Here is a 9,816-nt window from a genome sequence, read left to right as displayed (position 1 = left end):
ACAATGACGAGTTAAGTACAAGAAAACTGACTGTTCTTACTGCCTTTGTTTTGAACCATTCCTGTGACACTAGTTATAGATTCCGGTGCTTGACTTCAAGTTTACTGTATTCCTCTGACCTTCTTATTGTCGATGAAACACAGAAATTGCATCGGAATTTATTACAAAGGGACAATGCCGACTTAAGTACAAGAAAACTGACACTTCCTACAGTATATGTTTTGAACCATTCCTGTGACACTAGTTATAGTTTCCGATGCTTCACCTCAGGATTACTGTCTCCCTCTGACCTTCTTATTGACGATGAAACACAGAAATTGCAACGGAATTAAATACAAAAGGCACAATGCCGACTTAAGTACAAGAAAACTGACTCTTCTTACTGTCTATGTTTTGAACCATTCCTATGACACTAGTTATGGATTACGATGCTTCACTTCAGGTTTACTGTATCCCTCTGACCTTCTTATTGACGATGAAACACAGAAATTGCATCGGAATTAAATACAAATGGCACAATGCCGACTTAAATACAAGAAAACTGACTCTTCTTACTGTTTATGTTTTGCACCACTCCTGTGACACTAGTTATAGATTCCGATGCTTCACTTCAGGTTTACTCTATCCCTGTGACCTTCTTATTGAAGATGAAACACAGAAATTGCATCGGAATTAAATACAAAAGGCAAAATGCCGACTTAAGTACAAGAAAACTGACTCTTCTTACTGTCTATGATTGAACCATTCCTGTGACACTAGTTATAGATTCCGATGCTTCACTACAGGTTTACTGTATCCCTCTGACCTTCTTAGTGACGATGAAACACAGAAAATTCATCGGAATTAAATACAAATGGCACAATGCCGACTTAAGTACAAGATAACTATCTCTTCTTTCTGTCTATGCTTTGTACCATTCCTGTAACACTAGTTATAGATTCCGATGCTTCACCTCAGGTTTACTGTATCCCTCTGACCTTCTTATTGACGGTGAAACACAGAATTTGCATCGGAATTAAATACAACAGGCACAATGCCACCTTCAGTACAAGATAACTGACTCTTCTTACTGTCTATATTATGAACCATTCATGTGACACAAGTTATAGATTCCGATGCTTCACTTCAAGTTTACTGTATCCCTCTGACCTTCTTATTGACGATGAAACACAGAAATTGCATCGGAAGTAAATACAAAAGGCTAAATGCCGACTTAAGTACAAGAAAACTGACTCTTCTTACTGTCTATGTTTTTAACCATTCATGTGCACTAGTTATACATTCCGATGCTTCACTTCAGGTATACTGTATCCCTCTGACCTTTTTATTGACGATGAAACACTGAAATTGCATCGGATTTAAATACAAAAGGCACAATGCCCACTTAAGAACAAGAAAACTGACTCTTCTTGCTGTCTATGTTTTGAACCATTCCTGATACTCTAGTTTTAGATTCCGATTCTTCACTTCATGTTTACTATATCCCTCTGACCTTCTTATTGACGATGAAACACAGAAATTGCATCGGAATTAAATACAAAAGGCACAATGCCGACTTAAGTACAAGAAAACTGACTCATCTTACTCTCTATGTTTTGAACCATTAATGTGACACTAATTATGGTTTCCGATGCTTCACTTAAGGTTTACTGTATCCCACTGACCTTCTTATTGTCGATGAAACAGGGAAATTGCATCGGAATTAAATACAAAAGGCACAATGCCGACTTATGTACAAGAAAACTGATTCATCTTACTGTCTATGTTTGAACCATTCATGTGACACTAGTTATAGATTCCGATGCTTCACTTCAGTTTTACTGTATCCCTCTGACCTTCTTATTGACGATGAAACACAGAAATAGCATCGGAATTAAATACAAAAGGTTCAATGCCGACTTAAGTACAAGAAAACTGACTCTTCTCACTGTCAATGTTTGAACCATTCCTGTGACACTAGTTATCGATTCCGATGCTTCACTTCAGGTTTACTGTATCCCTCTGACCTTCTTATTGACGATGAAACACACTAATTGCATCGGAATTAATTACAAAAGGCACAATGCCGACTTAAGTACAAGAAAACTGACTCTTCTTACTGTCTATGTTTTGAACCAATCCTGTGACACAAGTTATAGATTCCGATGCTTTACTTCAGGTTTACTGTATCTCTCTGACCTTCTTATTGACGATGAAACACAGAGAATGCATCGGAGTTAAATACAAAAGGCACAATGCCGACTTAAGTACAAGAAAACTGACTCTTCTTACTGTCTATGTTTTGAACCATTCCTGTGACACTAATTATAGATTCCGATGCTTCACTTCAGGTTTACTGTATCTCTCTGACCTTCTTATTGACGATGAAACACAGAGAAAGCATCGGAGTTAAATACAAAAGGCACAATGCCGACTTAAGTACAAGAAAACTGACTCTTCTTACAGTCTATGTTATGAACCATTCCTGTGACACTAGTTATAGATTCCGATGCTTCACTTCAGGTTTACTGTATCCCTCTGACCTTCTTATTGACGATGAAACACAGAAATTGCATCGGAATTAAATTCATATGGCACAATGACGACTTAAGTAAAAGAAAACTGACTCTTCTTACTGTCTATGTTTTGAACCATTCCTGTGACACTAGTTATAGATTCCGATGCTTCACTTCAGGTTTACTGTACTCCTCTGACCTTCTTACTGACGATGAAACACAGAAATTGTTTCGGAATTAAATACAAAAGGCACAATGCCGACTTATGTTCAAGAAAACTGACTCTTCTTACTGTCTATGCTTTGACCCTTCCTGTGACACTAGTTATAGATTCCGATGCTTCACTTCAGGTTTACTGTATCCCTCTGACCTTCCTATTGACGATGAAACACAGTTATTGCATCGGAAATTAAATACAAATGGCACAATGACGACTTAAGTACAAGAAAACTGACTGTTCTTACTGCCTTTGTTTTGAACCATTCCTGTGACACTAGTTATAGATTCCGGTGCTTCACTTCAGGTTTACTGTATTCCTCTGACCTTCTTATTGTCGATGAAACACAGAAATTGCATCGGAATTTATTACAAAGGGACAATGCCGACTTAAGTCAAGAAAACCGACACTTCCTGCAGTATATGTTTTGAACCATTCCTGTGACACTAGTTATAGATTCCGATGCTTCACCTCAGGTTTACTGTATCCCTCTGACCTTCTTATTGACGGTGAAACACAGAATTTGCATCGGAATTAAATACAACAGGCACAATGCCACCTTCAGTACAAGATAACTGACTCTTCTTACTGTCTATATTATGAACCATTCATGTGACACAAGTTATAGATTCCGATGCTTCACTTCAGGTTTACTGTATCCCTCTGACCTTCTTATTGACGATGAAACACAGAAATTGCATCGGAATTAAATACAAAAGGCACAATGCCGACTTAAGTACAAGATAACGGACTCTTTTTACTGTCTATATTATGAACCATTCATGTTACACTAGTTATAGATTCCGATGCTTCACTTCAGGTTTACTGTATCCCTCTGACCTTTTTATTGACGATGAAACACAGAAATTGCATCGGAATTAAATACAAAAGGCACAATGCCGACTTAAGTACAAGAAAACTGACTCTTCTTACTGTCTATGTTTTGAACCATACCTGTGACGCTAGTTATAGATTCCGATTCTTCACTTCAAGTTTACTATATCCCTCTGACCTTCTTATTGACGATGAAACACAGAAATTGCATCGGAATTAAATACAAAAGGCACAATGCCGACTAAAGTACAAGAAAACTGACTCTTCTTACTCCATATGTTTTGAACTATTCATGTGACACTAATTATAGTTTCCGATTCTTCACTTAAGGTTTACTGTATCCCTCTGACCTTCTTATTGTCGATGAAACAGAGAAATTGCATCGGAATTAAATACAAAAGGCACAATGCCGACTTATGTACAAGAAAACTGACTCATCTTACTGTCTATGTTTGAACCATTCATGTGACACTAGTTATAGATTCCGATGCTTCACATCAGTTTTATAGTATCCCTCTGACCTTCTTATTGATGATGAAAGACAGAAATAGCATCGGAATTAAATACAAAAGGCTCAATGCCGACTTAAGTACAAGAAAACTGACTCTTCTCACTGTCAATGTTTAAACCATTCCTGTGACACTAGTTATTGATTCCGATCCTTCACTTCAGGTTTACTGTATCCATCTGAGCTTCTTATAGACGATGAAACACAGAAATTGCATCGGAATGAATTACAAAAGGCACAATGCCGACTTAAGTACAAGAAAACTGACTCTTCTTACTGTCTATGTTTTGAACCATTCCTGTGACACTAGTTATAGATTCCGTTGCTTCACTTCAGGTTTACTGTATCCCTCTGACCTACTTATTGACGATGAAACACAGAAATTGCAACGGAATTAAATACAAAAGGCACAATGCCGACTTAAGTACAAGAAAACTTACTCTTCTTACTGTCTATGTTTTGAACCATTCCTATGACACTAGTTATGGATTACGATACTTCACTTCAGGTTTACTGTATCCCTCTGACCTTCTTATTGAAGATGAAACGCAGAAATTGCATCGGAATTAAATACAAAAGGCCCAATGCCGACTTAAGTACAAGACAACTGACTCTTCTTACTGTCTATGATTGAACCATTCCTGTGACACTAGTTATAGATTCCGATGCTTCACTTCAGGTTTGCTGTATCCCTCTGACCTTGTTAGTGACGATGAAACACAGAAAATTCATCGGAATTAAATACAAATTGCACAATGCCCACTTAAGTACAAGTTAACTATCTCTTCTTACTGTCTATGTTTTGAACCATTCCTGTGACACTAGTTATAGATTCCGATGCTTCACCTCAGGTTTACTGTATCCCTCTGACCTTCTTATTGACGGTGAAACACAGAATTTGCATCGGAATTAAATACAATAGGCACAATGCCAGCTTTAGTACAAGATAACTGACACTTCTTACTGTCTATATTATGAACCATTCATGTGACACAAGTTATAGATTCCGATGCTTCACTTCAGGTTTACTGTATCCCTCTGACCTTCTTATTGACGATGAAACACAGAAATTGCATCGGAATTAAATACAAAAGGCACAATGCCGACTTAAGTACAAGATAACGGACTCTTTTTACTGTCTATATTATGAACCATTCATGTGACACTAAATATAGGTTCCGATGCTTCACTTCAGGTTAGCTGTATCCCTCTGACCTTCTTATTGACGATGAAACACAGAAATTGCATCGGAATTAAATACAAAAGGCCCAATGCCGACTTAAGTACAGGAAAACTGACTCTTCTTACTGTCTATGTTTTTAACCATTCATGTTACACTAGTTATAGATTCCGATGCTTCACTTCAGGTTTACTGTATCCCTCTGACCTTTTTATTGACGATGAAACACAGAAATTGCATCGGAATTAAATACAAAAGGCACAATGCCGACTTAAGTACAAGAAAACTGACTCCTCTTACTGTCTATGTTTTGAACCATTGCTGTGACACTAGTTATAGATTCCGATTCTTCAATTCTAGTTTACTATATCCCTCTTCCCTTCTTATTGACGATGAAAACAGAAATTGCATCGGAATTAAATACAAAAGGCACAATGCAGACTTAAGTACAAGAAAACTGACTCTACTTACTCTCTATGTTTTGAACCATTCATGTGACACAAATTATAGTTTCCGATGCTTCACTTAAGGTTTACTATATCCCTCTGACCTTCTTATTGTCGATGAAACAGAGAAATTGCATCGGAATTAAATACAAAAGGCACAATGCCAACTTATGTACAAGAAAACTGACTCATCTTACTGTCGATGATTGAACCATTCATGTGACACTAGTTATAGATTCCGATGCTGCATTTTAGATTTACTGTATCCCTCTGACCTTCTTATTGACGATGAAACACAGAAATTGCATCGCAATTAAATACAAAAGGCACAGTGCCGACTTAAGTACAAGAAAACTGACTCTTCTTACTCTCTATGTTTTGAACCATTAATGTGACACTAATTATGGTTTCCGATGCTTCACTTAAGGTTTACTGTATCCCTCTGACCTTCTTATTGTCGATGAAATAGAGAAATTGCATCGGAATTAAATACAAAAGGCACAATTCCGACTTATGTAAAAGAAAACTGGTTCATCTAACTGTCTATGTTTGAACCATTCATGTGACACTAGTTATAGATTCCGATGCTTCACTTCAGTTTTACTGTATCCCTCTGACCGTCTTATTGACGATGAAACACAGAAATAGCATCGGAATTAAATATAAAAGGTTCAATGCCGACTTAAGTACGAGAAAACTGACTCTTCTCACTGTCAATGTTTGAACCATTCCTGTGACACTAGTTATTGATTCCGGTGCTTCATTTCAGGTTTACTGTATCCCTCTGACCTTCTTATTGACGATGAAACACAGAAATTGCATCGGAATTAATTACAAAAGGCACAATGCCGAATTAAGTACAAGAAAACTGACTCTTCTTACTGTCTATGTTTTGAACCAATCCTGTGACACTTGTTGTAGATTCCGATGCTTCACTTCAGGTTTACTGTATCTCTCTGACCTTCTTATTGACGATAAAACACAGAGAATGCATCGGAGTTAAATACAAAAGGCACAATGCCGACTTAAGTACAAGAAAACTCACTCTTCTAACAGTCTATGTTTTGAACCATTCCTGTGACACTAATTATAGATTCCGATGCTTCACTTCAGGTTTACTGTATCCCTCTGACCTATTTATTGGCGATGAAACACAGAAATTGCATCGGAATTAAATACAAAAGGCACAATGCCGACTTATGTACAAGAAAACTAACTCTTCTTACTGTCTATGTTTTGAACCAATCCTGTGACACTTGTTGTAGATTCCGATGCTTCACTTCAGGTTTACTGTATCTCTCTGACCTTCTTATTGACGATGAAACACAGAGAATGCATCGGAGTTAAATACAAAAGGCACAATGCCGACTTATGTTCAAGAAAACTGACTCTTCTTACTGTCTATGCTTTGACCCTTCCTGTGACACTAGTTATAGATTCCGATGCTTCACTTCAGGTTTACTGTATCCCTCTGACCTTCTTATTGACGATGAAACACAGTTATTGCATCGGAAATTAAATACAAATGGCACAATGACGACTTAAGTACAAGAAAACTGACTGTTCTTACTGCCTTTGTTTTGAACCATTCCTGTGACACTAGTTATAGATTCCGGTGCTTCACTTCAGGTTTACTGTATTCCTCTGACCTTCTTATTGTCGATGAAACACAGAAATTGCATCGGAATTTATTACAAAGGGACAATGCCGACTTAAGTCAAGAAAACCGACACTTCCTGCAGTATATGTTTTGAACCATTCCTGTGACACTAGTTATAGATTCCGATGCTTCACCTCAGGTTTACTGTATCCCTCTGACCTTCTTATTGATGGTGAAACACAGAATTTGCATCTGAATTAAATACAACAGGCACAATGCCACCTTCAGTACAAGATAACTGACTCTTCTTACTGTCTATATTATGGACCATTCATGTGACACAAGTTATAGATTCCGATGCTTCACTTCAGGTTTACTGTATCCCTCTGACCTTCTTATTGATGGTGAAACACAGAATTTGCATCTGAATTAAATACAACAGGCACAATGCCACCTTCAGTACAAGATAACTGACTCTTCTTACTGTCTATATTATGGACCATTCATGTGACACAAGTTATAGATTCCGATGCTTCACTTCAGGTTTACTGTATCCCTCTGACCTTCTTATTGACGATGAAACACAGAAATTGCATCGGTATTAAATACAAAAGGCACAATGCCGACTTAAGTACAAGATAACGGACTCTTTTTACTGTCTATATTATGAACCATTCATGTTACACTAGTTATAGATTCCGATGCTTCACTTCAGGTTTACTGTATCCCTCTGACCTTTTTATTGACGATGAAACACAGAAATTGCATCGGAATTAAATACAAAAGGCACAATGCCGACTTAAGTACAAGAAAACTGACTCTTCTTACTCCATATGTTTTGAACTATTCATGTGAAACTAATTATAGTTTCCGATGCTTCACTTAAGGTTTACTGTATCCCTCTGACCTTCTTATTGTCGATGAAACAGAGAAATTGCATCGGAATTAAATACAAAAGGCACAATGCCGACTTATGTACAAGAAAACTGACTCATCTTACTGTCTATGTTTGAACCATTCATGTGACACTAGTTATAGATTCCGATGCTTCACTTCAGTTTTATAGTATCCCTCTGATCTTCTTATTGATGATGAAAGACAGAAATAGCATCGGAATTAAATACAAAAGGCTCAATGCCGACTTAAGTACAAGAAAACTGACTCTTCTCACTGTCAATGTTTAAACCATTCCTGTGACACTAGTTATTGATTCCGATCCTTCACTTCAGGTTTACTGTATCCATCCGAGGTTCTTATAGACGATGAAACACAGAAATTGCATCGGAATGAATTACAAAAGGCACAATGCCGACTTAAGTACAAGAAAACTGACTCTTCTTACTGTCTATGTTTTGAACCATTCCTGTGTCACTAGTTATAGATTCCGTTGCTTCACTTCAGGTTTACTGTATCCCTCTGACCTTTTTATTGACGATGAAACACAGAAATTGCATCGGAATTAAATACAAAAGGCACAATGCCGACTTAAGTACAAGAAAACTGACTCTTCTTACTGTCTATGATTGAACCATTCCTGTGACACTAGTTATAGATTCCGATGCTTCACTTCAGGTTTACTGTATCCCTCTGACCTTGTTAGTGACGATGAAACACAGAAAATTCATCGGAATTAAATACAAATTGCACAATGCCGACTTAAGTACAAGATAACTATCTCTTCTTACTGTCTATGTTTTGAACCATTCCTGTGACACTAGTTATAGATTCCGATGCTTCACCTCAGGTTTACTGTATCCCTCTGACCTTCTTATTGACGGTGAAACACAGAATTTGCATCGGAATTAAATACAACAGGCACAATGCCACCTTCAGTACAAGATAACTGACTCTTCTTACTGTCTATATTATGGACCATTCATGTGGCACAAGTTATAGATTCCGATGCTTCACTTCAGGTTTACTGTATCCCTCTGACCTTCTTATTGACGATGAAACACAGAAATTGCATCGGAATTAAATACAAAAGGCACAATGCCGACTTAAGTACAAGATAACGGACTCTTTTTACTGTCTATATTATGAACCATTCATGTTACACTAGTTATAGATTCCGATGCTTCACTTCAGGTTTACTGTATCCCTCTGACCTTTTTATTGACGATGAAACACAGAAATTGCATCGGAATTAAATACAAAAGGCACAATGCCGACTTAAGTACAAGAAAACTTACTCTTCTTACTGTCTATGTTTTGAACCATTCCTATGACACTAGTTATGGATTACGATACTTCACTTCAGGTTTACTGTATCCCTCTGACCTTCTTATTGAAGATGAAACGCAGAAATTGCATCGGAATTAAATACAAAAGGCACAATGCCGACTTAAGTACAAGAAAACTGACTCTTCTTACTGTCTATGATTGAACCATTCCTGTGACACTAGTTATAGATTCCGATGCTTCACTTCAGGTTTACTGTATCCCTCTGACCTTGTTAGTGACGATGAAACACAGAAAATTCATCGGAATTAAATACAAATTGCACAATGCCGACTTAAGTACAAGATAACTATCT

Source organism: Schistocerca serialis, unplaced genomic scaffold (genome assembly GCF_023864345.2).
Source record: "Schistocerca serialis cubense isolate TAMUIC-IGC-003099 unplaced genomic scaffold, iqSchSeri2.2 HiC_scaffold_1417, whole genome shotgun sequence".
NCBI lineage: Eukaryota > Metazoa > Arthropoda > Insecta > Orthoptera > Acrididae > Schistocerca > Schistocerca serialis.
This window is presented reverse-complemented; position numbering follows the sequence as displayed.